Below are 27,636 nucleotides of genomic sequence, written 5' to 3' on the forward strand. Positions count from 1 at the left end.
GCCCATGCTGCAATCTAGAAAGAGAGGGGAATGTTAACTGATAACCCCCCCCATAAAACAGAGACTTGATCTTACAACTGCTATATGCTGTACATTTGCCCAAGCAAGTGGCTGTTGTGCACTGTAGAGGGCACCAAGGGGGAGACTCAACCTTAGTTCAGGGAAACAATGTTACCGCAAATCACAGATTTGAGCTGCCTGTCCCAAAGCCAATACTGAGATAGGAGAAGGTAAGCAGCAAGAGGGATTTATTGAATATTCAAGAGACAGAGAGGGTTAAATTTCTCTTAAATTCTGTCCAATTCTAAAGAGCTAGCGGGAGAGTTTTATAGGGGGAAGTTCAGGGTTACCTAATGTTTTGAGTACGTAGTCCACAGATGGTCTTATACATCACAAAACGACTGGAAGAAATTCTTTATTAAACTAAAGATATGCACATCAGACATCTGGACTCTAATCAGTATGTTGGTAACAGGCTGAAAAAACTCACATAAGAATCTCTCGGCTGAGATAGGGAGCAAGAAAGAAAGTTGTAGATTAAAAATGTCAGAAGCCTTTCTGCCGTTTTGCGGGCTGAAGACCATTTCTCAAGGAGCAAGAGAGGAGAGGCCAAGGCCACAGGAGCTGAGAGAGCTCCGCAACCCTTTGGAAGAGACTGGTGCAGCTGGTGCAATAAAAAAATGTTTAGAGATTACTTAGGGCATCATTATGGCGTTAGTCATGTCAAGCTCTCAATCACCCATTTTGAATAGGAACATGTTGTAAGATATTAGGGTGTTGGTTATGTTTAAGAGTGGAAGAGGCTGCTCAGCTACATCTTGAACAGAACCTGCGCCATTTTCCAAAAACTATACAGCTATACTAAAACAAACTAGAAAATATATTCCCTCTACTCTAATATTTAAAACACTAGAGGAAATGTATTTTCTCTACTTCAGCAATAGAGCAGATGCGGCTGCCAAACAAGCAGCCCAGAACGACCTCTCCCCCAAACTGTATGGATTACTCCCAACACCTTATCCCCTGTCTGATAAATTTTCACATTCAGAAATAGAAAAGAGAGAGGCCACCCAGATTGGTTGCTTTCAGAAGATCGATGGGTGGCTGGTAGACCACACAGGCAAAATAATTTTCCCTGAATCTATGTTGTGGAAAATTGTCAAAGCTTTCCACAAGTCCATGCACTATGGACAAGAGGCCTTGTACTTACTTATGAAAAGGCTGGTGAGGGCCCAACATCTAAAGAAAGCAATCAAACAAGTGGTAGAAGGTTTTGAAACCTGCCTCGGCAATAATCCCCGAAGCCACCTGAATCCACCTCCTTTAACCAGGCTGGTCCAGCATCAGGGATTGTACCCAGGGGAAGACTGGTAGTTAGACTTTAATGTCTCCTAAACAAGGATATAAATATCTCTTAGTCTTTGCAGATACTTTTACTGGCTGGGTCGAGGCCTTCCCTGCAAGAACAGAAAGGGGTGCAGAGGTATGCAAAAGCTTACTTAAAGAGATAGTATGTATCCTGGTTTGGGGAGCCCTGATCCCTGTAGGATGATAATGGACCTGCGTTCACAGCCAGAGTCACGCAGAGACTTAATAAGGCTTTGGGAATATCTTTCAGACTACACCCTGGCACCCTCAGTCCTCAGGGAAGGTAGAACGAATGAACCAGACCTTAAAAAGGACGCTTGCCAAACTGTGCCAAGAAATCCAAGAGCCCTGGATTAAGCTACTCCCTGTTGCCCTCTTGAGGATTAGGGCAGCTCCAAGAGGAAAGTTAAAACTAAGCCATTTTGGGATGTTATATGGAAGACCGTTCCTAACTACAGATTTGTTAATAGACCCAGGGATTAATTATGCCCTTAAATATCTTGTTAATTTAGGACAGGTCCAAGAGGAAAACTCAAAAATAAAACTTGGAGATCTAGTCCTATTAAAAGTTTGGAAGGAAGGATCCCCTGAAGACCAGCTACAGGAAAAATGGGCCGGCCCATACCAACTGGTCCTGGCCACCCCCACAGCTGTGAAACTGCAGGAGGTGAGACCTTGGGTATATCATTCCAGAATAAAACTTTATTCCCTCCAGCAACCCCAGACAGAGGCCAAGCCTACTGAATATACCTGTGAACCACTTGAAGATCTGAAGTTTCTCTTAAAGAAGCCTGTGCCATCTAACAGATGAGTAACTTCAACAGTTGAGTGGCTACTACATTAGAAGTCACTTTGGCCCTTGTTCTTATCTTTTTTATACTAACCCTTTCTTGCCAAATCCCCTTTTTGGGATCTAGATACGTTCTTTGGTGTTAAAGCATGCGCTTAAGGCCTCTCTTCCTCTCAGTTGCGGCCTTCCTGGGCTTTGCTAAAACTCACCTTAACACCCTGACACAACGATCGGAGGCCGTAGGGTATGGGCGTAGTATAGTATTGCAGTGCAACTGTTGGGCCTGCCGAGAGGGACCCACAGGGGCTGCTTCACCAGGATTTTTCTTCCACTCAATAACAAATCTCAGCCAGGTTGTCCCTGTACCTGGAACTATCAACTCACGCATTGCAGTACTACGCTTACGTTTCGATTCCCCCCCTATCTTTAGACACTCATATTCATATATAACCAAACCAGAGGGGGAGGAGATAGCCAACCAAAGGAGTGGATAGGCCCTAGTTGGAATACCACTTCTTATTCCTGCAACCCCCAAACTGAAATTGTTTATAGCACTTACACCCAAGGGCCAGGCTCCTGCTCTAATGGGACATGGACCTGAAACTCCTCCATTAAGGCTGTTTGGGTAAGACGCCGCGACTCCGATCCTCTGTGCTTTAGGACTTTCATGAACATTTCCCAGCTCCGTGATCACCATCCATTTCAAATTTTGCTGGTCAAACTTATGGTGTTACAGGGGTTCCAGCCCATACCTAGAGAAGACCCGTCTGTCCCTCACAGTAGGCTGAGTCAGGCAGAGAGAGATTTCTACTCCCTCAGGCAGGCCAGTGACCAAATGTCAGCATGAAGCAGTTACAGAAGAAGAGACCTCTGTCCTCACTCCCTCGTAAAGATTTATGAGTATGAAATCTCTCAGTGGGGAATGAGGCCAGGAGAAAGTCAAGCAGGACAGACAGTGGAATAAACGTGACCTATTCGCTGCTGGGTGGATGAACTGAAATGTTCTACTAAAACAAACAAACAAACAAACAAACAAAACCCAAACCCTTTGCCATCGAGTCAATGGCGACTCATAGCGACCCCATAGGACAGAGTAGAACTGCCCCATATGGTTTCCAAGGAGCGCCTGGCGGATTCGAGCTGCCGACCTCCTGGTTAGCAGCCGTAGTACTTAATCACTACACCACCAGGGTTTCCCCCTCTATAACAGTGCTGCATAATTTAGCACACTGGCGTTGGAAAGCAGTTTATATGGTAGCTGATGCCATGTCAGCGTTAAAAATATAATTTCCCTCTGTGAATTCTGTGTGAAGTTGTAAAAGTGAAAGGTTTTCTACCCCCTTTTTTACTGATCTGCTAAATTGGTTTTGCTGTAAATGCAGAGAAAACAAATGTTTGTGATACACACATAATTTCTTTCGTATAATTACCATATAGTTATTTTAAGAATTCAAGCCTTGTTTTTCATGGCCTATTAATCCACAATACCAAAAATATCTTCATTTTTGTAATTCAAGTCCTTATGAAAATTATAAAACAGGCATCCAGATACTTGTTAGATGTCACTATGAGTCAGAATCGACTCGACGGCACTGGTTTTTTGGGTATGTTATCTGTCCTAAAAAATCAGAACAGCATCCTGGATGTCAAAATCTGGAACCACAGGCTATCATAATCCGGTAAGAAACCAATTACTTTGTTCACTCTAAATAATATTTAATTTGTGATCTTACTATTAACCTTTATTTTATTGGTACTTGGTAGCCTCCACTACATAACAGAAAAATCGCTCCAGTTACCTGTTTTTGTAAGAATAATAATTCCAACTATTAAACACATCAAAAAAAAATTGAAAAACACGTTTGAAGTTTAATTTTGAACTTTTCAACCCTGCGTTCTGAAAGTTTTTCCCATGCGGTTTCATAGTTCGGTACTATACACTAAAAAAATTAGAGAATTTTTACTTCTAGCTCTAAAATTTCCTATGTAATTCAGGATTCTGCCTGGTAGTACTTGCTCCAAGAAAATCTTGTGGTACCACCAAATAACATTGAATTACATTTTGCAGTGCTTTAATCTAGTATTTCTATCAACATCCCATTGAAGTGAGGATGAAATTTTCCGTTTTCATAAAAGTCTCCAGGATATCTTTCTGTTCCTTGAAAATCATATGAATGTGAAATTTGAGTACATACATCCCTTAATATTTAGATAAGTATCTACCTACGGTCCCAACTATAGCTTGGCTTAGAGTACCTTCCCAACAGGGTAAGAGGGAATACTAGTATTTTTTACGAAAGTGAGGGTCGGAAGAAGGCGTATATTGGTTTAAAGGATTTAATGAGTTCTTTGATACCGCATTTAGGGAATGCGGAGGGTTAGGGAATCTGGGGCGTAGTGTATGCTGGGTTCTGTAGTTCCTGCGCCGGAGGAGAGGGAGCCATGTTGCACGGCATACTGGGAGTTGAAGTCCGATGGTTCAACAAAAACTTAAAAAAACCCCAAACCCACTGACTGCATTCAGGGCAGAACAGAACTGCCCATAGGGTTTCCAGGTAGCAGCTGGTGGATTCCAGTTGCCGACCTTTTTGTTAGCAGCCGAGCTCTTAACCACTGCGCCACCAGGGCTCCAACAGGAACTTAAAGTTGCCTTAACGTGGTTTGTCCATCAGAGAGATACTACTTAGAACTTAATATTTTCCCTTAGTTCTGCCCTTGGCGCATTTGCGGTTTAGGGGCTGAGGTGGCGAACTGGTGGAAAGAGGGTTCGCTTAAGCAAGCGGAAAGCAGGCTAGAGGGTGTTGCTATGGCGGCCACCAATGGAAAGGTCCCAATGCTCCGGAAGTGGCTGACCTGCTGAGTTTGAAGGGGAGGCTTCTTTCTACGGCGGCCGGGGAGTTTGTGTCGCCTCTGTCGCTGCGGAACCGAGATCGGAGCGTCTGCGTGGTTACGGGCAGCTTTGGTGGCGGCTGCTGCTAGAGCTGGAGATTTCCCGAGTTGATGGCTCCTGCACATTCTTTACAGTTCTCCAGACCTCCTGTTTAGGTGAGGGGACGACTTGAGGCTAGCAGAGTCAGGAGAAGGTTGGGACTTAGTGTCTCAGGTCCCCGAATGAGCAGGCTTCTTGGGGCCCAGCCCTCAGTGGAGACCCTGCGTGCAACCCTCTGGGCTCTCTGAGAGTTTTGGCTTTTCTGTCACCTATCCTTTCTAGTCTCATTTCTCTTCTGACTCCTCCTCGCCCGGTTCTGGGCTCCAGAGATAACAAACCGTAAGCCTTCCTGTGGGCAGCTGTTTCCCGTCTCCTTGTGCCTTTCTTTAGGTATTCCAGGCAAGACCTTATTGTCGCCTGAGCTCTCGCATCCACATAATCCTTTCCCCGTGCCAATGCTCTGTCGCCCGGTTAAATAAATAAATGGAAAACGGATCCCCCAAGATCTCAGTTTTCTCATTTCTAATCCTCTCCCCCACTCTGGGCCTTAGTTCCTGCTTCAGACTATAACACGGACGTCAGAATGTCTTAATGTTATCCCACCCAGACATTAACTTGACTCACTTTGCTGTATTTGGTTTTTGCTCGCCCTCAACCCTCCCACCCTCATCCACATATTAGGGCTATGTAGGTTGAAGGTTCAGAATATTTTCTCACACGTAATTGTAAAAATTCCCAGCTGAAGTGATGACTGGTGAATACGGGAGACTTCATTGGTCATCTCAGCATAACTTAATGTTTATTAAGTTTATATAAGATTTTTTTGATTTGTGTTTTCGTTTCATATGGATTATTTTCCCATCAGGGTTTGCTGCTAGCCTAAAACTAGAGAGAATTTCCTCGCCCTTCAGCTCTGTATATCTGAATTACATAAGAATTTTCTTCACTTTTCCTACTCAGACCACGTATCCCCAGTTGGAAATTTTGCAGTGATTATGTGTTAATTGATAGCAGATAGACATAAGGTAGTGTCTTGCTTGGTTGTAATTTGTAATTAGACTATGAGTCACTGAAAGTATCCAGAGGGATTGGAAAGGCTTTGTGAGGTAAAGTCTGTGTCTTTTCCATGTTATAAATTAATAAAGATTCTTTCCTGAACTGAGAAGAATTTCTAATTAGTCCAATAAATTAATTCTATATTGGATTATCAGTTCATTCACTGTAAGATTTTGGAAACTGTTTTAAACTGTGGCCACTATAAGGAATTGTATAGTTCAGTGAAGAGTTTAAAAACTGTTTAACTGGTGCTTTTTTCCCCCTGTAAAACAGGGTCCAAATATATTTAAAAATTGATTTGCAGTAACTTGCTATGAGGTGCTTCTAGATATTTTGACAGCTCTGGTAAAACAGCATTGTATACTACTAATGTTTTGTAGATTGAAATTCCTGGGTTTCTGGGACCATGTAACTCAAATGAGCTTGCAGCTTCTCTTTTATTTTGATTATTACATCACTGTTGTGTGCCGCTGAATCAATTCTGACTCATAGTGACCCTATGGGACAGAGTAGAACTCTATGGGATAGAGTTTCCTAAGCTATAATCTTTATGGGAGGAGATCACCAGGTCTTTTCTCTCGAGGAGCCGCTGGGTGGGTTCAAACCACCAATCTTTTGGTTAGCAACCCAAAACCAAACCCACTGCCATAATGACTCATAGTAATCCTATAAAACAGAGTAGTAGACCTGCCCCACAGAGTTTCCAAGGAGTTGCTGGAAGATTTGAATTGCTGACCTTTTGATTAGCACCCTAGCTCTCAACCACCAGGGTGCCTACTGTACTATAGAGATTCTAATAGTAAAATTATCGTTTTTAAGGAATCAAATAAAACCTACATATGCCAGTAAAATACAAATACTTGCATCCTGTCAAATTGGGATTATTCCTAATTAATCCAAAATGGTTTCAGCTATGCTAAAGATTTGGAGCTAAGTGTATAGTATTTCAGAGTAAATTCACTCATGTAAGAGCCCAAATGAGAGGCAGTGAGGTTGGGGAAAGGAATGAGGGACGCAGTTCATATTGGAGCCTGTAGTTCCTGCGCCAGAGGAGAGGGAGCCATGTTGCATGGCGTACTGGGGAGTAGGAAGTGGTTACAGTGGGAATGGAAAAAACGAATGACTTTCGAGAGCTGTTGTGAAGGAACAGTGGAACCTGCCTGTTAATTCCAGAGTGCTGAGGGAGGTGGCAGAGGTGTACGGGTAGATTTACCTATTTCATCAAATCATGATTTTTATTCCGAGATACACTATTATTTTACGTACCACTAAGAAAGGAAAAAAAAAATTGTCAATTAAACAAGGATCATCAGCTGCAGATGCATTTCAGAGATGGTAGTTAAAATGTAAAAGTTTGTGACTTGGAATCATGAAATAAGGTACTCCTTATGACAGTTGGTGGGTCTCGTAACCAGTTTACTTTTTGGATTATTTATAAATTTGTTTCTAATCTTAGTACTTTCAGTCATTTAGCACTTATTTATTAACCGGATGCTCTTCTAGGCCTTGGTGAAATAGGGGGGAGTAATAAAGCCCACTGCCCCTAGCACTGCAGAATTAACAGGCAGGTTCCACTGGTTCTTTCACAACAGCTCTAGAAATTTATTCCTTTTTGCATTCCTACTGTAACCATTTCAACTCCCAGCATGCCATGCAACACAGCTCTTTCTCTCTCCTCTGAAAGAGAGATTCCTCTCCTCAACCTCATTGCCTTAGTCTCTACTGTCATAGAACTTATTGGATAGTGGGGGCAAACATTAATCAAGTATTTGTTGTTGTTGTTAGGTGCTGTTGAGTTGGTTCTGACTCATAGTGACCCTTTGTACCACAGAATGAGACACTGCCCGGCCCAGTGTTCCACTGCTATTCATAAGGTTTTCACTGGCTAATTCTTTTCAGAAGTAGACCACCGGCTCATTTTTCATAGTCTTAGTCTGGAAGCTCAGCTGAAGCCCCTCCGCGTGGGTGACCCTGCTGGTATCAGAATACTGGCGGCACAGCTTCCGGTATCAGAACAACACACAAGCCCCCACAGTACGACAAACTGCCAGACACATGGGGGAAATCAAGTATTCAGTCAAAGAAATTTAAAATTATAACTATGTTAAGTGCTGTAATAAAGGGCTTGATGTTATGCAAAGGAAGGACTGACTATCGAGGAGATAGGGTAGATGGGGAGAGACCGATTAGGAGATTGTTGAGGTAGCCCAGATGAGAGATGATGGTATCCTGGAGAAGGTGGTGGTGAAAACGTTGAAATAGAAGTGGATGGATTCCAGAGATGTTTCGCAGGTGAAACTGGGTGGTAGATTGGGTGGGGGGATGAAGGAGAGGAAAGGGTCTGCAGTTCACTGAGAGAACAATGATTGAGGACCAGGGTTTGGGGGGACATGCTTTGTTTATTAATATTTCTAACTGTGGCAGCAGTGATCAAGGTTAATTCCTGATTTCTTGCCTTTTTTTTTCCTTATATGTCATCGTTTCAGTTAAACATATTAGAGGAGTGATACTCCTGCAATGGGTTTTTTTTTTTTTTAATAATTTTTATTGAGCGTTAAGTGAACGTTTACAAATCAAGTCAGTCTGTCACATATAAGCTTATATACACCTTACTCCATACTCCCACTTACTCTCCCCCTAATGAGTCAGCCCTTCCAGTCTCTCCTTTCCTGACAATTTTGCCAGTTTCTAACCCTCTGTACCCTCCCATCCCCCCCCAGCAGGAGATGCCAACACGGTCTCAAGTGTCCACCTGATACAAGTAGCTCACTCTTCATCAGCATCTCTCTCCTACCCACTGTCCAGTCCCTTCCATGTCTGATGAGTTGTCTTCGGGAATGGTTCCTGTCCTGGGCCAACAGAAGGTTTGGGGACCATGACTGCCGGGATTCCTCTAGTCTCAGTCAGACCATTAAGTCTGGTCTTTTTATGAGAATTTGGGGTCTGCATCCCACTGATCTTCTGCTCCCTCAGGGGTTCTCTGTTGTGCTCCCTGTCAGGGCGGTCATCGGTTATGGCCAGGCACCATCTAGTTCTTCTGGTCTCAGAATGATGTAAATCTCTGGTTCCTGTGGCTGTTTCTGTCTCTTGGGCTCATAGTTATCGTGTGACCTTGGTGTTCTTCATTCTCCTTTGATCCAGGTGGGTTGAGACCAATTGACTGCAATGAGTTTTTTCAGTGTTTTTCCCTCCTTGGATGAGCAGGGAGTGAAGTCCTAAACAAAAACATCTGGAAATATGTGGATACCTGTTTCGAATATATATGTAACATTAAATCATATACATGAATAGGTAACTGAGTAATCCGTAATCTTTATTTTCATTTGGAATTTGACGTTGAATTGGGTATCTGGTTAAATTCTAACTTCATTCATTTACTACATATGTAAATATAAATGTACATTAGGGAAAAATGACATACTTTTGATTTTTCTTTAGAAATATCTCATTTGTATAATTTCTGATAGGTAATACATCAGTGTCTTATTTAGATTTTACATTTCGTAGTAAAGCAGTAGAGTGTATACAGTGGTTGAGAGTGTTGGCTTTGGAGTCAGACTGTCTGGGCTCAAGGTCTGTTTTGCTATTTACTAGCAGTATGGCCTTGCAGGAGTTATTTAGCCTTTTCCATTTTTTGTTGTTTATTTATAACGTGAGGATAATAATGGTACCTGCCTTACAGAATTGTGAGGGTTAAATGAGATGATACATGCCCACAGGTTAACATAATTCCTAGTATAGAGGTTAAGTATTTATTATTATTATTATAGTGATGTCGGGTCTGAGGTTATCTGGACTTCTGTAATATTTTAAGATTTATTTTGTAGTTGCTTTTGAATGCAGAGAAAATACAAGATTGCTTTGCTTATTCAGCGTTGTCCTAGAAGAGTCAGCACGTCTTCTTTCACAGAATGTTCATCAGAGATGATTGTTAGTCTGCAGCTGTAATAGAAACCTGATGGTAGATTGGTTTGTAATTATTATTTGTTAGGATGATTACCTTTATTTTTAGCAAGACTTTTCTGAACGTGTACTGGCTTTTAGCCCTTATGGATAAGGTGAAGAAGAAGTTAGGCTCTAAGAGTTTAGTGTTTGCCTGCTGTACCCCTCACAGGCAAGATAAGGTTAGCAGAGAAAATACTCTTGGAAGGCTTTTGTGAAATCTTATAAGTTGCTGATTTCTGTGCAGCTCACCATGGCATATAGTTGATAAGCTGCTCTACTCTCTCATGTAAAGTTTTTAAAGTTAATCATAAACATATTCTCAAATTCTCTTTTTTAAAACGTTTCTATCAAGTTTTTATTTATTTTTTATTGTACTTCAGATGAAGGTTTACAGAACAAACTTGCTTCTCATTAAACAGTTAGTATGCATATTGTTTTGTGACATTGGTTACCAAGCCCACAACATGTCAACACTCTCTCTTCTCAACCTTGGGTTCCCTATTATGAGCTTTCCCATCCCCTCCTGCCTTCCTTGTCATTGCCCCTGGGCTGGTGTGCTCCTTTAGTCTCATTGTGTTTTATGGGCCTGTCTAATCTTTGGCTGAAGGGTGAACATCAGGAGTGACTTCGTTACTGAGCTAAACAGGTGTCCAGGGGCCACAGTCTTGGGGTTTCTCTAGTCTCTGTCAGGCCAGAAATTCTGGTCTTTTTTTGTAAGTTAGAATTTTGTTCTACATTTTTCTCTAACTCTGTCTGGGACCCCTGTCAATGTGATCCCTGTCAGCAGTCAGTGGTGGTAGTCGGGCACCATCTAGTTGTGCTGGACTCAGTCTGGTGGAAGCTGTGGTAGTTGTGGTCCATTATCAAATTCTCTTTAATTTAGCCCTGCTTATTACCACTGAAGGAGCAATGGTGACACACTGGTTAATTGCTTGGCTGCTAACTGAAGGGTTGGAGGTTTGAACCCATCAGCTGCTCTATGGGAGAAAGATGTGGCAATGTGCTTCTGTAAAGATTACAGTCTTGGAAACCCTATGGGGCAGTTCTACTCTGTCCTGTTGGGTTGCTGTGAGTTGGAATTGAATTGATGGCAGTGAGTTCGGTTGGTTGGTTTAGTTATTACTGAAGGAGCCCTGGTGGCTCAGTGGTTAAGCACTTGGCAGCTAATTGAAAGGTCTAATCGAAAGGTCGGTGGTCCAAACCTACCAGCCACTCTGAGGGAGAAAGATGTGGCAGTCCACTTCTGTAAAGATTACAGCCTTGGAACCCCTATGAGGCAGTTTTCTACTCTCTATGAGAACTGTGTGAGTTCTACTTGCTATGATTTGGCATCAACTAGACAGCAACCAGAGTTTAGCCTAGGTATCATGGGGGTTATTTACCTGAATGGGAGCTCTAGTACTGTCTCGAAAGCCATTTTATTCTCCTTAAAACCAAAATGCAACCATCATTAAAATCACACCCACGTGACAATATGGAGCCCTGGTGGTGGAGTGGTTAAGCGCAATGGCTGCTAACTGAAAGGTCAGCAGTTTGAATCTACCAGGTGCTCTTTGGAAACGCTATGGGGGCAGTTCTGTTTTGTTCTATAGGGTCACTGTGAGTTGGAATTACTGGACGGCAACGGCTTTGGTTTTTTTGTTTCATGGCAGTACAGAATATAATAAACTTTTGAGTTTAATATCTGTCAAAACCTAAGGAAAAATGGATTCTAAGATTAGTAGTGTAATGGGTAGCGAACTCTGTGGCTCCCTCTAGAATATCGAATGTGCTCCAAGAAGGCAGGGGCTTTTGTCCATTTACTTATTGTGTTGTGTCCCTAGTGCCCAGAACAGTGCCTGGTACACATTAGACACTCAATAAATACTTTTTAAATGAATTCCCTATTAAAAAATGTATCAGTGCACACACACACACACACACACACACACACACACACACACAAGTTCAGGGTTTGCAATTCATGCCGCCTCAGATGTGTCAGAGACTAATTGTTTTGGTGGCCTTTTGTTGTTATGGATATAACATTTTATTTTAGCCAAGATTAAAGAGTAGTGATATGGTATAAGAAGTATTCTAGAATCATAAAAGTATATAAAACAATAATTACTAATATTAATATTTGGGCTAAATTTATTTAAATTTTACGTTTCATAGTAAATATATTTTACAAAGTGTTTTCACTTATTTCTAATTTTGTTCTTAAGTGTATGAGGAACTGAGCCATGTAAGTCATATACGTGGCACGCTCACATCTTCTGACTCCAAGTCCGTGTCTCTATGCACTAATAATTATTTAATAATCAGTCAACTTTCAAAGTACTTTATAGTTGTTTTTATTATTCTTTAAATTGGCTCCTGGTAAAGTAAGCATTTTTTCATATTTTGTAGGTAAGGAAAATAAACCACTATACAGGCTCCTGCGTAGTAGGGAGAGGCTCAGGCTAGGAAAGTCCAAACTATTTTTCTGTCTACTGAATTGCTCAGCTTCTTTTGTATGACAAAGACTTTCGGGGTTCTTAGTATATTGCAGTAGGTTAAACGAGTCTGATCAGTTGCTCTGTAGCCAACTTGATTTCCACCCTGCTTCCCCCCCAACTTCTTTTCTTTAAAGTTTCAAACCTATAGATAAATTGTAAGAGTACTGTCACGAATACCTGTATGTCCGTCACTTAGCATCAGCACTTGTTAACATTGTGCCTCATTTACTGTCTCTCTCATATATACTTTTTTTCTTGCTGAACTTTTTGAAAGGTGGAGACATCATGAAATTTCACTCCTAAATACTTCATCATGCGTCTGAGAACTAGAACTTACATAACTATAATGTCATTAGTAAAAAAAAAAAGATAATGTCATTAGTATACCCTAATAATTTAACCTTGATACGATAATATCTAATGTACATATTTAAAAATTTATATTTCCCCAAATGTTCCAGTAACGTCCATTGGAGCTTTTCTTTCTTTCTTTTAAATATCGAATCCAGTTAGGGACTGTGAATTGTATTTAGTTGTTACGTCACTTTTCTTTTATCTGCAAGAGTCCCTACGTTTTCTTTTTGTCTTTCATGACATAGACATTTCTAAAGAATCCAGGTCAGCTGTTTTGTAGAACGCCCACAAAATGAATTTGTCTGAGTGTTTCTTCATGAGTAGTTTCAGATGAAGCAGTTTTTTTCAAGACTGCTAGTAATATAGGCGATGTTTTGAACTTCTCGTTTTATCACATCAGGAATAAGGAAATGACAGTTTGTTCCATTATTGGTGATGTTAAAATCAATCAGTTTAGCCAGATTTCTCCATTCTAAAAGTACTCTTTCTCAATTGTGCTTTGAGATCAAAGCAGTGTGGATATCCTGTATTCTAACTTTTTTTTTTTTTAATAATCTGGTGGTTTTAATAGCCATTAATGAGCCTTGCCTGAATCAGTCATTACATTGTTGGTTGCCATATAGTGATTGTTTCCAGTTCTGTCAGTTGTTCTACATATATTTGCTGGCTATCTTCTCTAAAGAAGAGCTTTCCCTCCCCAACTCTTTTATTTTAGTATCTCTCTGTACCCAAAAATGTATCCAGTGTGTTGTTATCTGTTACCATCAGTTCTTTTTCTGATGATTAAATTATTGCAAATTTGGTCAGTGGAAGCCTCTTCAAGCTGATTCCTATGTCCTTTTGATATATCCATATTGATATTTGAGGACTTTCTTACTTTTTGGCGCAGTACAATGTTCCAAGCTTATCTTGTATTTTCTCTGCTTGAGACTTGAAGTTAGCCATTTCACCATGAAGTTCTGATATATTTTGGTAAGGTCTGGGCATTGAATATGCCAATTTCTCTTTAAGTGGACAGAGATAAAGAATATATATGAAACCATGAGTTTGTAGAATATCTGCATTTCAAATTCAGTGTCATAGAGTTCTTTGTCTTCTCCCAATTCGTATTTATATCTTCCTTTTCTCATAGGGAGGATTCTGATTCTTATCCATATCAATATATTTACCCGGTTAATCTATTCTACAATACACATAAAGAAGATTTGGAATTACTAGGCTAATACTAGTTTCAACAACAAATCTGCCAAGTAAATTTTTTTCTTTTTTTTGCTGTTTTATGTCCTGAGAATATATCCTGCTAAAGGTGTCTAGACAAAGTAGCTGTTCAAAAGTTGAGTTGTTTTTTCTGTGTAATTATGTTAATAATTTAAAATATAGTTAGGTTCCTACTAAGCTACTTTTTAAGAGACTCTTTCTATAAAATCAGTATTCTGTAAAACTACTAAAGTAGTCATAATAATTTAAAATTTAATTGTAATGTATAGTTATGGGACACTCTAGAACAATTTTATCTCGTAGAGAATATGAAGTTTTAAACACTGGGAGGCTTAAACTTGTAGTTCTGTTTTCAACTTGATGTGATATTATTAAAATTAGGAATGATGAGAAAAATGACATCAAACAATTCCATTTGTAAGCCAAAGCAGTTGTGTTTGTGAACATTTTATACAAAGCTCTTTTTTTGGCTGGTGATACAATGCAAGCATTAATCTTTAACAATAGACACAATTGTTGAGGGTAGTTTAACTCATTCACGAGCAATATGTCTGATGTTTTCCTTTATTTATACCCAGAATAGATATGTTATTTTTATGTCCTTGTCTTTTGTATTTGAAGAATGCCAGTTGTGAACATGTATTACCCTGTGATATTATTCATGTGTGAATACTCTCATTGGAAAGGAGAACAATATTCCTCTTAATAGTTATAACACTTTGTGAGACATAGCCACATTTGGTCTTGTGTTCGGGTTGTTTATCAACATTGCTTATTAAAATGTAAGGTTAATGAGGACAGGGACTGAGTTTCATTACTTTATATCACCCATACTGTCTTGAAGGAGTAACCACTCAAATACTTGATAAATGAGTAAATGGGATATTTTGTGTTTAAATGATGTACAGTTACTAGTCTCAATAATATGGATATACCTTTTTCTTGGCAATAGAAACAAGTGGGACTTGAAAAAGATTTTATCCATATTTACTTGTTACAGACTTCAAAACCACTGTTTCAAACTGAATTTCCCATCTTCACTTTAGCCTTCTCCTCTTAGGTACCCTGTTTCTGTTAAGCCATCATCCTCCTAAACACCAGTCCTGAAATGTCAGAGTGACTCTGGTTGCCTCTCCCATATACAGGCTTATACATATTCACATATTTGTATGATGTTGCTGATTCTACCATGTCAGCTTGTTGCTTGAATCTCTTCATCTCTAATACCCTTACCATACCCTGATTGAGGCCCACATTACCATTCATGTAACTGTCTCCTGACTAGTTGAAGAATTGGGGATATATAATGTGGAAAAGGGAGTCCAGGTGCACAGTGATCAGGTGCACAGTGGTTAAGCCCTCGGCTGCTATCCAAAAAGTCGGGGGGTTGAACCCACCAGCCGCTATGTGGGAGAAAGATGTGGCAGTCTGCTTCTCTAAGTATAAGAAAAAGTATAAGAGCCTTGGAAATCCTATGGGACAGTTCTACACTGTCCTATAGGGTTGCTGTGAGTTGGCAGCGGGTTTAGTTTTTTTTGGTTTAACGTGGGAAAGAGAAGATTTGGGAGATGAGGGGGTATGTCTTTAAATATCTGATGGACTATCAAATGGAAGTGAGATTATTAGTTTCATAGGGGACAGCCAGGATTAGTTAGTGGTAATAAGCAGGAGACAGGCTTTTGATTCCATATATTGTAATGGTCTTTCTAGCAAGTATACTTGCTTAAAATTAACAGGTGTCATGTAGCTATGTGGATACTCTAAAACTTATGTTAGTGGAAAACAAACAGCCTAAAACATTATCAGACTTTCAAACTTAATAGCTGTATTTTCTACTCAGTACCATACTGATTAAGTACTGAGCTCCCTGTTGTAGAAATGTTCAGTCAGAGACAGAGTGGCAGCACTTGTCAGGGATGTTGTAAGGAGATATTGCTACTATATGATTGGCTGACCTCAATTATTGATTAGTGAGTCTGAACCAGAGAGCAGATCAGATTTGTGGGGACAGGGGTGATATTTTTTCAATCTTGTAAATTTATACATTTTTCTTCCCTGCCCCTCCCACTCCAAGCAAGTCTGGTGTGAGATTGCTAATAGAATGTATTGTGTGAGAGAATGGTGTGAATGTAAAGGAAATGTCTATTGTTTATATAAATACTTACTGGTTGCTGGATGCTTTGTAACTTCCCTATCAATACTGAGTTTCTGATTTTTTCAGTTCTTGCAGGGACTGGTTTATTTTGTTGATTAAATGGTTTGGCCTAGTATGTTACCTCTTATATATGTAGACTGCATATTTAACAGCTTCCTCCTCAAAAAGTTGCATTTTAAAGTATAGAGGCTCCAAACATTCATAGTTACTTTGGACTCACCAGAGATTATCAAGGTCCTGACATAATTAAATTTTCTTTATTAAACTATAAACCCATTGCTCTCCAGTCGATTCCGACTTATAACGACCTTTACAGGACAGAATAGAACTGCCCCATAGGGTTTCAAAGGCTGTAAGCTTTATGGAAGCAGGTGGCCACATCTTTCTCCTGTGAAGCGGCTGGTGGGTTCAAACTGCTGACCTTTCGGTTAGCAGCTGAGTGCTTAACCACTGCACCACTATGGCTCCTTTATTAATCTATAATAGATTTATTATGTTCTTAAGAGATAAGATCAAGGAATGCTTAATATAGCCCATCTACCATTAATAATTCTTACTGTGGTCTTCAAGCAAATGAGTGAGGTCATTTAAATGCCTCATGTCCCATTTATGTTGGCTATGATGATGACTTTACACAGCCTGTGAACATGTAGTACTCCTTGTTCCACAAGTGGAGGTTTGTGCCTACAGGAACTTGATACAAGTCAGTTGTGAGGGTGAATACATAGTGCTGCTCAATACTTACTTTCTTCCATACATGTATTACATTTAGATTTAAGAGAATGCATATGTAGTATGTTTTATTTAAATTGTTACTGTAAAGGAGCTGTGTATTGATATAAGGAGCCCTGGTGGGGCAATTGGAAATCCTAGTGGCCTAGTGGTTAAGTGCTACAGCTGCTAACCAAAAGGTTGGCAGTTGGAATCTACCAGATGCTCCTTGGAAACTCTATAGGGCAGTTCTACTATGTCCTGTCGGGTTGCTGTGGTCAGATTTGACAGCAATGGGTTTGGTTTGTTTTTTTGGTGGGGCAATGGTTAAGCATGCAGCTGCTAACAAAACGGTAGGAGGTTCAAATCTACCAGCTGCTCTGCAGGAGAAAGATGTGGCAGTCTGCTCCTGTAAAGATTTACAACCTTAGAAACCCTATGGGACAGTTCTACTCTGTCCTATAGGGTTGCTATGAGTCAGAATTGACTCAATGGCAATGGGTTTTTTGGTTTGGCGTATTGATTTATTGTTTTTAAGTGGAGAGTGTGAACCCAAGGAGTCCTAAGCATGTTTATAAGATGTATCCTTGAGGCAAAACCACCCTATGAAGCCTTTTTGCTATTAGCCCTTTATTCCTCTTCACTTAGCTTCTGAATGTGCATGCCCTTACTATGCTGCTGTTTCTTTTTTTAATCTTTTTGTCGTCATCTCTTACTGCCACATATCTTGCCTAACCCTTAGCCTCTGACGGGGAAAATAAGTGCTCTCCCCTTCTTCATATTTGCCTTTTTTTTTTTTTTTTTTAAATAATTATACCTAGCCCTTAGGCTGTTTTTCAGAGGGTTTATAAACATTTTTAGAGCATTATGTTAGAAAATTGGTAGGTACAGGAAAAGAGGGGCATAGAAATGGAAACAATAATTGATATTTATGCAAGCAAAGAACTAAGATGGAGAGATGAAATAAAAGAGCAGAGATATGACAGCCCAAGGTATTGAGAGACCTTCAAGATTGGAGGACGGATTGATGTTTGTTACTAAAAACGCAAGCAAGTAGAAAAGGTTACAGTAGATGAAAAATTTAGGGCAGACTTTACAGTTCATTTTATTTGATGACATAGCTAAAAGCACATCAAAAATTCTAAATCAATACCTATATTTCATCTTGCTGCAGAATACCGTTTGGGGAAGATGCCCAAGCATAAGCCAGTCTCGGAAGTCTGCAGTGTTTTTGTCTAGCTACTGAGATGTATTCTGTAGAACCATTTCTTAAACTTTTGTCTGTCAAGAGCTTTTATTTGGCTTTAAATCCTAAGTGGGTAAAATATTCTGTCTATTGCCATATGGGAGAGGCTGATTACCTTCACCAGCCCTTCAAGGTATAAAGATTTGAGTATCCTTTGCGTTTATCTGTTTGTAATTTATTGACTCTTTTAATGCTTGATTATGGTTAGAAAGTGACTCTCAAAAAATGACATCTGGGTCTCAATCGATGGTTTTCATATTTCTGGCTGTAGCTCTGTCTTCCAAAACAACTCTGCTTAGTCTTTACACTTCTTCCCACATCATTGACAATGAAGTTAGGAGTAAACCACACCTTTTTTTTTTTTTTTAGTGGCATTATCCCTGGTGGCATTATCCCTGGTGGCATAGTGGCTAAGTGCTACAGCTGCTAACCAAAGGGTCGGCAGTTTGAATCCACCAGGTGCTCCTTGGACACTCTATGGGGCAGTTCTACTCTGTCCTATAGGGTCGCTATGAGTCAGAATTGACTCAATGGCAATGGAAGTGGCATTATCTATGTTTACTGAGGTAGAATAAAAGGATTTCCTGCTCTTTCATGTCATTAATTTTTAATTAAAAATGGATTTATCAGAATGTAAACAACAGAAATATGGTGATGTAGATGGTAAGATATGTTGTAGTAGAGAAATCTGCTTGAAAAAAAGACAGTTATTTCTCTAAAGTTTTAATAAGTAAACCGTAAATTCCTTCTAAAAAATAATTTGGGAATTGTGAAGAACGTTATTTTGATGGTTTTCTAGACTGGCGCTCTGATGACACTAGATAGAATAAATAAGAATTTTGGCGTATCAGTTTGATCAGTGGGACAGTCAGATATTTTAGGTACTAGAGGAGATTGAAATATACTGAATAATGGCTAAATCACTTCATTTTATGCTTTGTAGACAAATGAATTTTAATTAGTTCTAAATTTTTTTTTTTTTTTTAGTGAAACTTTTGGAAGGGGAGTCTGTAGTTGAGGATAGTTTTGTATTTTGCAGTGAGACTTTTAAAGTTGATTGTGGTTTCTTCATTGTGTTTTCTACTCATTTGCAGTTAAACTGAAAGTACTGTTTGTCTTGCCTTTCTTGGCTCATGTCACAAAGAAAATATTTTAATATACTGAATAGAATCAAACAATAATCTATTCTTTTCCTCCTTTCAAATCTCAACACATTTATTTATTATTTTTTTATTGTGCTTTAAGTACAAGTTTACAGTTCAAGTTAGTTTCTCATATAAAAATGTATACACACATTGTTATGTGACCATAGTTGTTCTCCCTATAATGTGACAGCACACTTCTCCTTTCTACCTCAGATTTCCTGTGTCCATTCAACCAGCTTCTCTCCCTTTTTGCCTTCTCACCTTGCCTCTGGACAGGAGCTGCCCATTTAGTCTCATGTATCTACTTGAGCTAAGAAGCACTATCTTCATGAGTATTATTTTATGTCTTATGGTTCAGCCTAATCTTTGTCTGAAGAGTTGGCTTTGGGAATGGTTTCAGTTCTAGGCTAACAGAAAGTCTGGGGGCCATGTCTTCTGGGGCCCCTCCAGTCTCAGTCAGACTATTAAGTCTGGTCTTTTTTCTAGAATTTGACTTTTGCACCCCACTTTTCTCCTGCCCTATCAGGGACTCTGTGTTGTGTTCCCTGTCAGGGCGGTCATTGGTGGTAGCTGGGCACCATCTAGTTATTCTGATCTCAGGCTGATGGAGTCTCTGGTTTATGTGGCCCTTTCTGTCTCTTGGGCTAATATTTTCCATGTGTCTTTGGTATTTTTCATTCTCCATTGCTCCAGGTGGGTTGGGACCAATTGATGTATCTTAGATGGCTGCTCAAATTCTCCGGCATTGTTTCTGTCACCAAGGCCATATTTTCCAACTACTGATCCTTCTTCTTTGTTTCCAACTTTCGCATTCCAATTGCCAGTAATTTTCAAAGCATCTTGACTGCATGTTCGATCAATTTCAGACTACAGCAGCTGATAAAAATCTTCTATTTCTTCATCTTTGGCCCTAGTGGTTGGTAGGTAAATTTGAATAATAGTCATATTAACTGGTCTTCCTTGTAGGCGTATGGATATCATCCTATCACTGACTGCGTTGTACTTCAGAATAGATCTTGAAATGTTCTTTTTGACGACGAATGCAACACCATTCCTCTTCAAGTTGTCATTCCCAGCATAGTAGACTATATGATTGTCCAATTCAAAATGGCCAATACCAGGCCATTTCAGCTCACTAATGCCTAGGATATCGATGTTTATGTGTTTCATGTAATTTTTGACGATTTCCAATTTTCCTAGATTCATACTTCTTAAATTCCAGGTTCCTATTATTAATGGATGTTTGCAGCTGTTTCTTCTTATTTTCAGTCACATCACATCAGCAAATGAAGGTCCTGAAAGCTTTACTCCATCCACGTCATTAAGGTCGACTCTACTTTGAGGAGGCAGCTCTTCTCCAGGCATCTTTTGAGTGCATTTTGACCTGGGGGGCTTATCTTCCAGTGCTATATCAGGCAGTGTTCCGCTGCTATTCATAAGGTTTTTACTGGCTAATGTTTTTCAGAAGTAGACTGCCGGGTCCTTCTTCCTAGTCTGTCTTACACTGACTACATCTGTGGAAAGAGACGATGGAAAAGCTCAATATCATTAGTCAGAACAAGGCCAGGGGCTGACTGTGGAACAGACCATCAATTGCTCATATGCAAGTTCAAGCTGAAACTGAAGAAAATCAGAGCAAGTCCACGAGAGCCAAAATATGACCTTGAGTATATCCCACCTGAATTTAGAGTCTACCTGAAGAATAGATTTGACGCATTGAACGCTAGAGACCGAAGACCAGACGAGTTGTGGAATGACATCAAGGACATCATCCATGAAGATAACAAGAGATCACTGAAAAGACAGGGAAGAGAGAAAAGACCAAGATGGATGTCAGAGGAGACTCTGAAACTTGTTCTCGAATGTTGAGCTGCTAAAGCAAAAGGAAAAATTGGTAAAGTAAAAGAACTGAACAGAATATCTCAAAGGGCGTCTCGAGAAGACAAAGTAAAGTATTATAATGACATGTGCAAAGAACTGGACATTGGAAACCAAAAGAGAAGAACACGCTCAGTGTTTCTCAAGCTGAAAGAACTCAAGAAAAAATTCAGGCCTAGAGTTGCAATAGTGAAGGATTCTATGGGGAAAATATTAAACGATGCAGGAAGCATCAAAACAAGATGGAAGGAATACACAGAGTCATTATACCAAAAAGAATTAGTTGATATTCAACCATTTCAAGAGGTGGCATATGACCAGGAACCGATGGTACTGAAGGAAGAAGTCCAAGCTGCTCTGAAGGCATTGGCGAAAAACAAGGCTCCAGGAATTGATGGAATATCAATTGAGATGTTTCAATAAACAGATGCAGCGCTGGAGGTGCTTACTAACGTCTATGCCAAGAAATATGGAAGACAGCTTCCACGCCAACTGACTGGAAGAGCTCCATATTTATGCCTATTCCCAGGAAAGGTGATCCAACTAATCGTGGAAATTATAGAATAATATCATTAATATCACAAGCAAGCAAAATTTTGCTGAAGATCAGTGAAAAACAGCTGCAGCAGTGTATCAACAGGGAACTGCCAGAAATACAGGCTGGTTTCAGAAGAGGATGTGGAACCAAGGATATCATTGCTGATGTCAGATGGATCCTGGCTGAAAGCAGAGAATACCAGAAGGATGTTTACCTGTGTTATTGACTGTGCAAAGGCATTCGACTGTGTGGATCATGACAAATTATGGATAACTTTGCGAAGAATGGGAATTCCAGAACACTTAATTGTGCTTGTGAGGAACGTTTACATAGATCAAGAGGCAGTTGTTTGGACAGAACAAGGGGATACTGATTGGTTTAAAGTCAGGAAAGGTGTGCATCAGGGCTGTATTCTTTCACCAGACCTATTCAATCTGTATGCTGAGCAAATAACACAAGAAGCTGGACTATATGAAGAACGGGCCATCAGGATTGGAGGATGACTCATTAACAACCTGCATTATGCAGATGACACAACCTTGCTTGTTGAAGGTAAAGAGGACTTGAAACATTTACTAATGAAGATCAAAGATCGTAGCCTTAAGTGTGGATTGCATCTCAACATAAAGAAAACAAAAATCCTCACAACTGGACCAATGAGCAACATCATAATAAACAGAGAAAGGATTGAAGTTTTCAAGGACTTCATTTTACTTGGATCCACAATCAACAGCCATGGAAGCAGCAGTTGAGAAATCAAAAGACACGTAGCATTGGGTAAATCTGCCACAAAGGACCTCTTTAAAGTGTTGAAGAGCAAAGATGTCACCCTGAAAACTAAGGCACGTCTGACCCAAGCCATGGTATTTTCAATCACATCATATGCATGTGAAAGCTGGACCATGAATAAGGAAGACCGAAGAAGAGCTGATGCCTTTGAATTGTGGTGTTGGTGAAGAATACTGAATATACCATGGACTGCCAAAAGAACGAACAAATCTGTCTTAGAAGAAGTACAACCAGAATGCTCCTTAGAGGCGAGGATGGCGGGACTGTGTCTTACATACTTCGGACATGTTGTCAGGAGGGATTAGTCCCTGGAGAAGGACATCATGCTTGGCAGAGTACAGGGTCAGCGGAAAAGAGGAAGACCCTCAACCAGGTGGCTTGACACAGTGGTTGCAACAATGAGCTCAAGCATAACAACAATTGTAAGGATGGCTCAGGACCAGGCAGTGTTTTGTTCTGTTGTGCATAGGGTCGCTATGAGTTGGAACCGACTCGATGGCACCTAACAGCGACAACAACAAGATGGCTGCTTGCTAGCTTTTAAGACCCCAGGACGCCACTCACCAAAGTGGGAGGCAGAGTGTTTTCTTAATAAACTTGTTATGTCAGGTGACCCAGATGTCCCCTGAAACCATGGTCCCCAGACCCACACCCCTGCTACTCAGCCCCTTGAAGTGTTTGGTTGTATTCAGGAAATTTCTTAACTTTTGGTTTAGTCCATTTGTGCTGACTTCCCCTGTATTGTTTTCAACATACTTAATTTAAGGAGAAGCAAAAATTATGAATTAACAAGAGGTGTTATCTCCAAGTTATTTTATTTAGCCGAAGCTGCCCTGGGGAATTGAATTGAGGAAGTTAAGCTTTCCATGTGACTAAACAGCTGAATCTGATGTCTTTAACAACCACAAGAATAGAGTTCTTTGTCCTAAAAAGGGGAAAGCACTTTGTCTCAGCATTTTAATTTTTTTTTTTTAATTTTTATCATGCTTTAAGTGAAAGTTTACAAATCAAGTTGGACCCTCATACAAAAATTTAAAACACCTTGCTGTATACTCCTAATTGCTCTCTGCCTAATGAAACAGCACATTCCTTTCCTCCACTCTTTTCATGTCCCTTTGGCCAGCTTCTGACCCTCTTCTAACATCTCATCTCCCCTTCGCACAGGAGATGCCAACATAGTCTCGTGTCTACTTGATCCAAGAAGCTCATTCTTCACCAGTATCATCGTTTATCCCATAGTCCAGTCCAATCCCTGTCTGAAGAGTTAGCTTTAGGAATGGTTCCTATCTTGGGCTAACAGAGGTCTGGGGACCATGATGTCTTGGGTCATTCTAGTCTCAGTCAGACCATTAAGTCTGGTCTTTTTATGAGAATTTGGGGTCTGCATCCCACTGTTTTCCTACTGCCTCAGGGATTCTCTGTTGTGTTCCCTGTCAGGGCAGTCATTGGTTGTGGCTGGGCACCATCTAGTTTTTCTGGTCTCAGGATGATGTAGTCTCTGGAGTATGTGGCCCTTTCTGTCTCTTGCGCTCATAATTACCCTGTGTCTGTGGTGTTCTTCATTCTCTTTTGCTCCAGGTGGGTTGAGACCAATTGATGCATCTTAGATGGCATCTTGGTAGCATTTAAGACCCCAGATGCCACTCTCCAAAGTGGGATGCAGAATGTTTTCTTAATAGATTTTGTTATGCCAGTTGACTTAGATGCTCCCTGAAACCATGGTCCCCAAACCCGCACCCCTGCTACACTGGCCTTCGAAGCGTTCGGTTTATTCAGGTAACTTCTTTGCTTTTGGTTTAGTCCAGTTCTGCTGACCTCTCCTGTATTGTGTGTTGTCTTTCCCTTCACCTAAAGTAGTTCTTATCTACTACCTAATTAGTGAAAACCCCTGTCCCTCCCTTCCTCCCTCCACCCTCTCATAACTGTCGAAGAATATTCTCTTCTCTGTTTAAACTGTTTCTCAAGTTCTTATAATAGTGATCTTATACAATATTTGTCCTTTTGGCAGCTATTTTCACTCAGCATAATGCCTTCCAGATTCCTCCATGTTATGAAATGTTTCACAGGTTCATCATTTTTCTTTATTGATGGGTAGTATTCCATTGTGTGAATATACCATAATTTATCCATTCATTCTTTGATGGGTACCTTGGTTGCTTCTATCTTTTGCTAGTGTAAACAGTGCTGCACTGAACATGGGTGTGCATATATCTGTTCATGTAAAGGCTCTTATTTCTCTAGGATATATTCCAAGGAGTGGGATTGCTGGATCGTATGGTAGTTCTATTTCTAGTTTTTTAAGGAAGCACCAAAGGGATTTCCACAGTACTTGTACCATTTAACATTCCCACCAGCAGTGTGTAAGTATTTCAGTCTCTCCACAACATCTCCAACGTATTTATTGTTTTGTGTTTTTTGGATTTAATGCCAGCCTTGTTGGAGTGAGATGGAATCTCATTGTAGTTTTGATTTGCATTTTTTTTTTTAATGGCTAATGATTGTGAGTACTTCCTCATGAATCTGTTAGCCACCTGAATGTCTTTTTTAGTAAAGTGTCTGATCATTTCCTTTGCTCATTTTTTAATTGGGCTATTTCTCTTTTTGTAGTTGAGTTTTTGCAGTATCATGTAGATTTTAGAGATCAGGCGCTGATCGAAAATGTCATAGCTAAAAACTTAATCCCAGTCTGTGGGTAATCTTTTTACTCTTTTGGGGAAGTCTTTGGATGAGCATAGGTGTTTGATTTTTAGGAGCTCCCAGTTATCTAGTTCCTCCTCTGCATTGTTAGTAATGTTTCGTATACTCTTTATGCCATGTATTAGGGCTCCTAGCATTGTCCCTATTTTTTCTTCCATGATCTTTACTTTATTAGATTTCATATTTAGGCCTTTGATCCATTTTGAGTTTGTTTTTGTGCATGGAGTGAGGTATGGGTCTTGTTTCATTTTTTTGCAGATGGATATCCAGTTATGCCAGCACCATTTGTTAAAAAGACTGTCTTTTCCCCATTTAACTGACTCTGAGCCTTTGTCAAATATCAGCTCATATGTGGATGGATTTATGTCTGGATTCTCAATTCTGTTCCATTGGTCTATGTATCTGTTGCTGTAGCAGTACCAGGCTGTTTTGACTACTGTGGCGGTATAATAGGTTCTAAAATCAGGTAGAGTGAGGCCTCCCACTTTGTTCTTCATTTTCAGTAAAGCTTTGCTTATCCAGGGCCTCTTTCCCTTCCATATGAAGTTGGTGATTTGTTTCTCCATCTCATTGAAAAATGTTGTTGGAATTTGGATCGGAATTGAATTGTATCTATAGATTGCTTTTGGTAGAGTAGACATTTTTACAACGGTAAGTCTTCCTATCCGTGAGCATGGTATGTTTTTCCAATTTTGTAGGTCTCTTTTGGTTTCTTGCAGTAGTGTCTTGTAGTTTTCTGTGTATACGTCTTTTACATCTCTGGTAAGATTTATTCCCAAGTATTTTATCTTCTTGGGGGCTACTGTAAATGGTATTGATGTAGTGATTTCCTCATCAATGTTCTTTTTTTGGTGTAGAGGAATCCAATGGATTTTTATATGTTTATCTTGTATCCCGATACTCTGCTGAACTCTTCTATTAGCTTCAGTAGTTTTCTTGAGGATTCTTTAGGGTTTTCTGTGTATAAGATCATGTCTTCTGCATATAGAGATACTTTTACTTCTTCCTTACCAGTCTTGATGCCCTTTATTTCCTTATCTAGCCTAATTGCGCTGGCTAGGACGTCCAGCACAATGTTGAATAAGAGTGGCGATAAAGGGCATCCTTGTCTGGTTCCTGATCTCAAGGGCAATGCTTTCAGACTTTCTCTATTTAGGAGGATGTTTGCTGTTGGCTTTGTATAAATGCACTTTATTATGTTGAGGAATTTTCCTTCTATTCCTATTTTGCTGAGAGTTTTTATCATGAATGGGTGTTGAGCTTCGTCAAATGCCTTTTCTGCATCAATTGATGAAACCATGTGGTTCTTGTCTTTTGTTTTATTTATATGATCAATTACATTGATTGTTTTCTAATGTTGAACCATCCCGGCATTACTGGTATGAATCCCACTTGGTCATGGTGAATTATTTTTTTGATATGTTGTTGAATTCTATTGGCTACGATTTTGTTGAGGATTTTCGCATCTAAGTTCATAAGGGATATAGGTCTGTAGCGTTCTTATTTTGTTGTGTCTTTACATGGTTTTGGTATCAGGGATATTCTGGCTTCGTAAAATGAATTTGGGAGTATTCTATCCTTTTCTATGCTCTGAAATCCCTTTAGTAGTAGTGTTGTTAAGTCTTCTCTGAAAGTTTGGTAGAAGTCTGTAGTAAAGTCATCTGGGCCAGTGCTTTTTTTTTGTTGGGAGTTTTTGATTACCTTTTCAATCTCTTCTTTTGTTATGGGTCTATTTAATTGTTCTACCTCTGTTTATGTTAGTTTAGGTAGGTAGTATGTTTCTAGGAATTCATCCATTTCTTCTGGGTTTTCAGATTTGTTAGAGTACAGTTTTTCGTAGTAATCTGATATGGTTCTTTTAATTTCAGTTGGATCTGTTGTAATATTGCTCATCTCATTTCTTATTTGGGTTATTTGCTTCCTCGTTTTTCTTTTGTCAGTTTGGCCAGTGGTTTATCAATTTTGTTAATTTTTTCAAAGAACCAGCGTTTGGTGTTGTTAATTCTTTAAATTGTTTTTCTGTTTTCTATTTCATTTAGTTCTGCTCTAATTTTTATTATTTCCTTTCTTCTAGTGCCTGAACGTTTCTTTTGTTGTTCCCTTTCTGTTTGTTCAAGTTGTAGGGATAATTCTTTGATTTTGGCCCTTTCTCCTTTTTGTACGTATGCATTTATTGATATAAATTGACCTCTGAGCGCTGCTTTCGCTGTGTCCCAAAGGTTCTGATAGGAAGTGTTTTCATTCTCATTGGATTCTCTGAATTTCTTTATTCCATCCTTAATGTCTTCTATAATCCAGTGTTTTTTGAGCAGGATATTGTTCAGTTTCCAAGTGTTT

At 39.7% G+C, this 27,636-nt stretch overlaps 1 protein-coding gene across 1 annotated transcript in view; it reads left to right on the forward strand.

The window, feature by feature from the left end:
• The first annotated feature begins 5,037 nt into the window (after positions 1-5,037).
• ATG4C (autophagy related 4C cysteine peptidase) overlaps positions 5,038-27,636 on the forward strand; it is an 85,976-nt gene continuing 63,377 nt past the window's right edge. The window contains exon 1 of the mRNA XM_049879453.1: positions 5,038-5,203. The gene's annotated coding sequence lies outside the window, so the exon portion shown is untranslated. The remainder of the gene's footprint in view (positions 5,204-27,636) is intronic.

The sequence above is a fragment of the Elephas maximus genome, chromosome 3 (assembly GCF_024166365.1).
Source record: "Elephas maximus indicus isolate mEleMax1 chromosome 3, mEleMax1 primary haplotype, whole genome shotgun sequence".
Lineage (NCBI taxonomy): Eukaryota > Metazoa > Chordata > Mammalia > Proboscidea > Elephantidae > Elephas > Elephas maximus.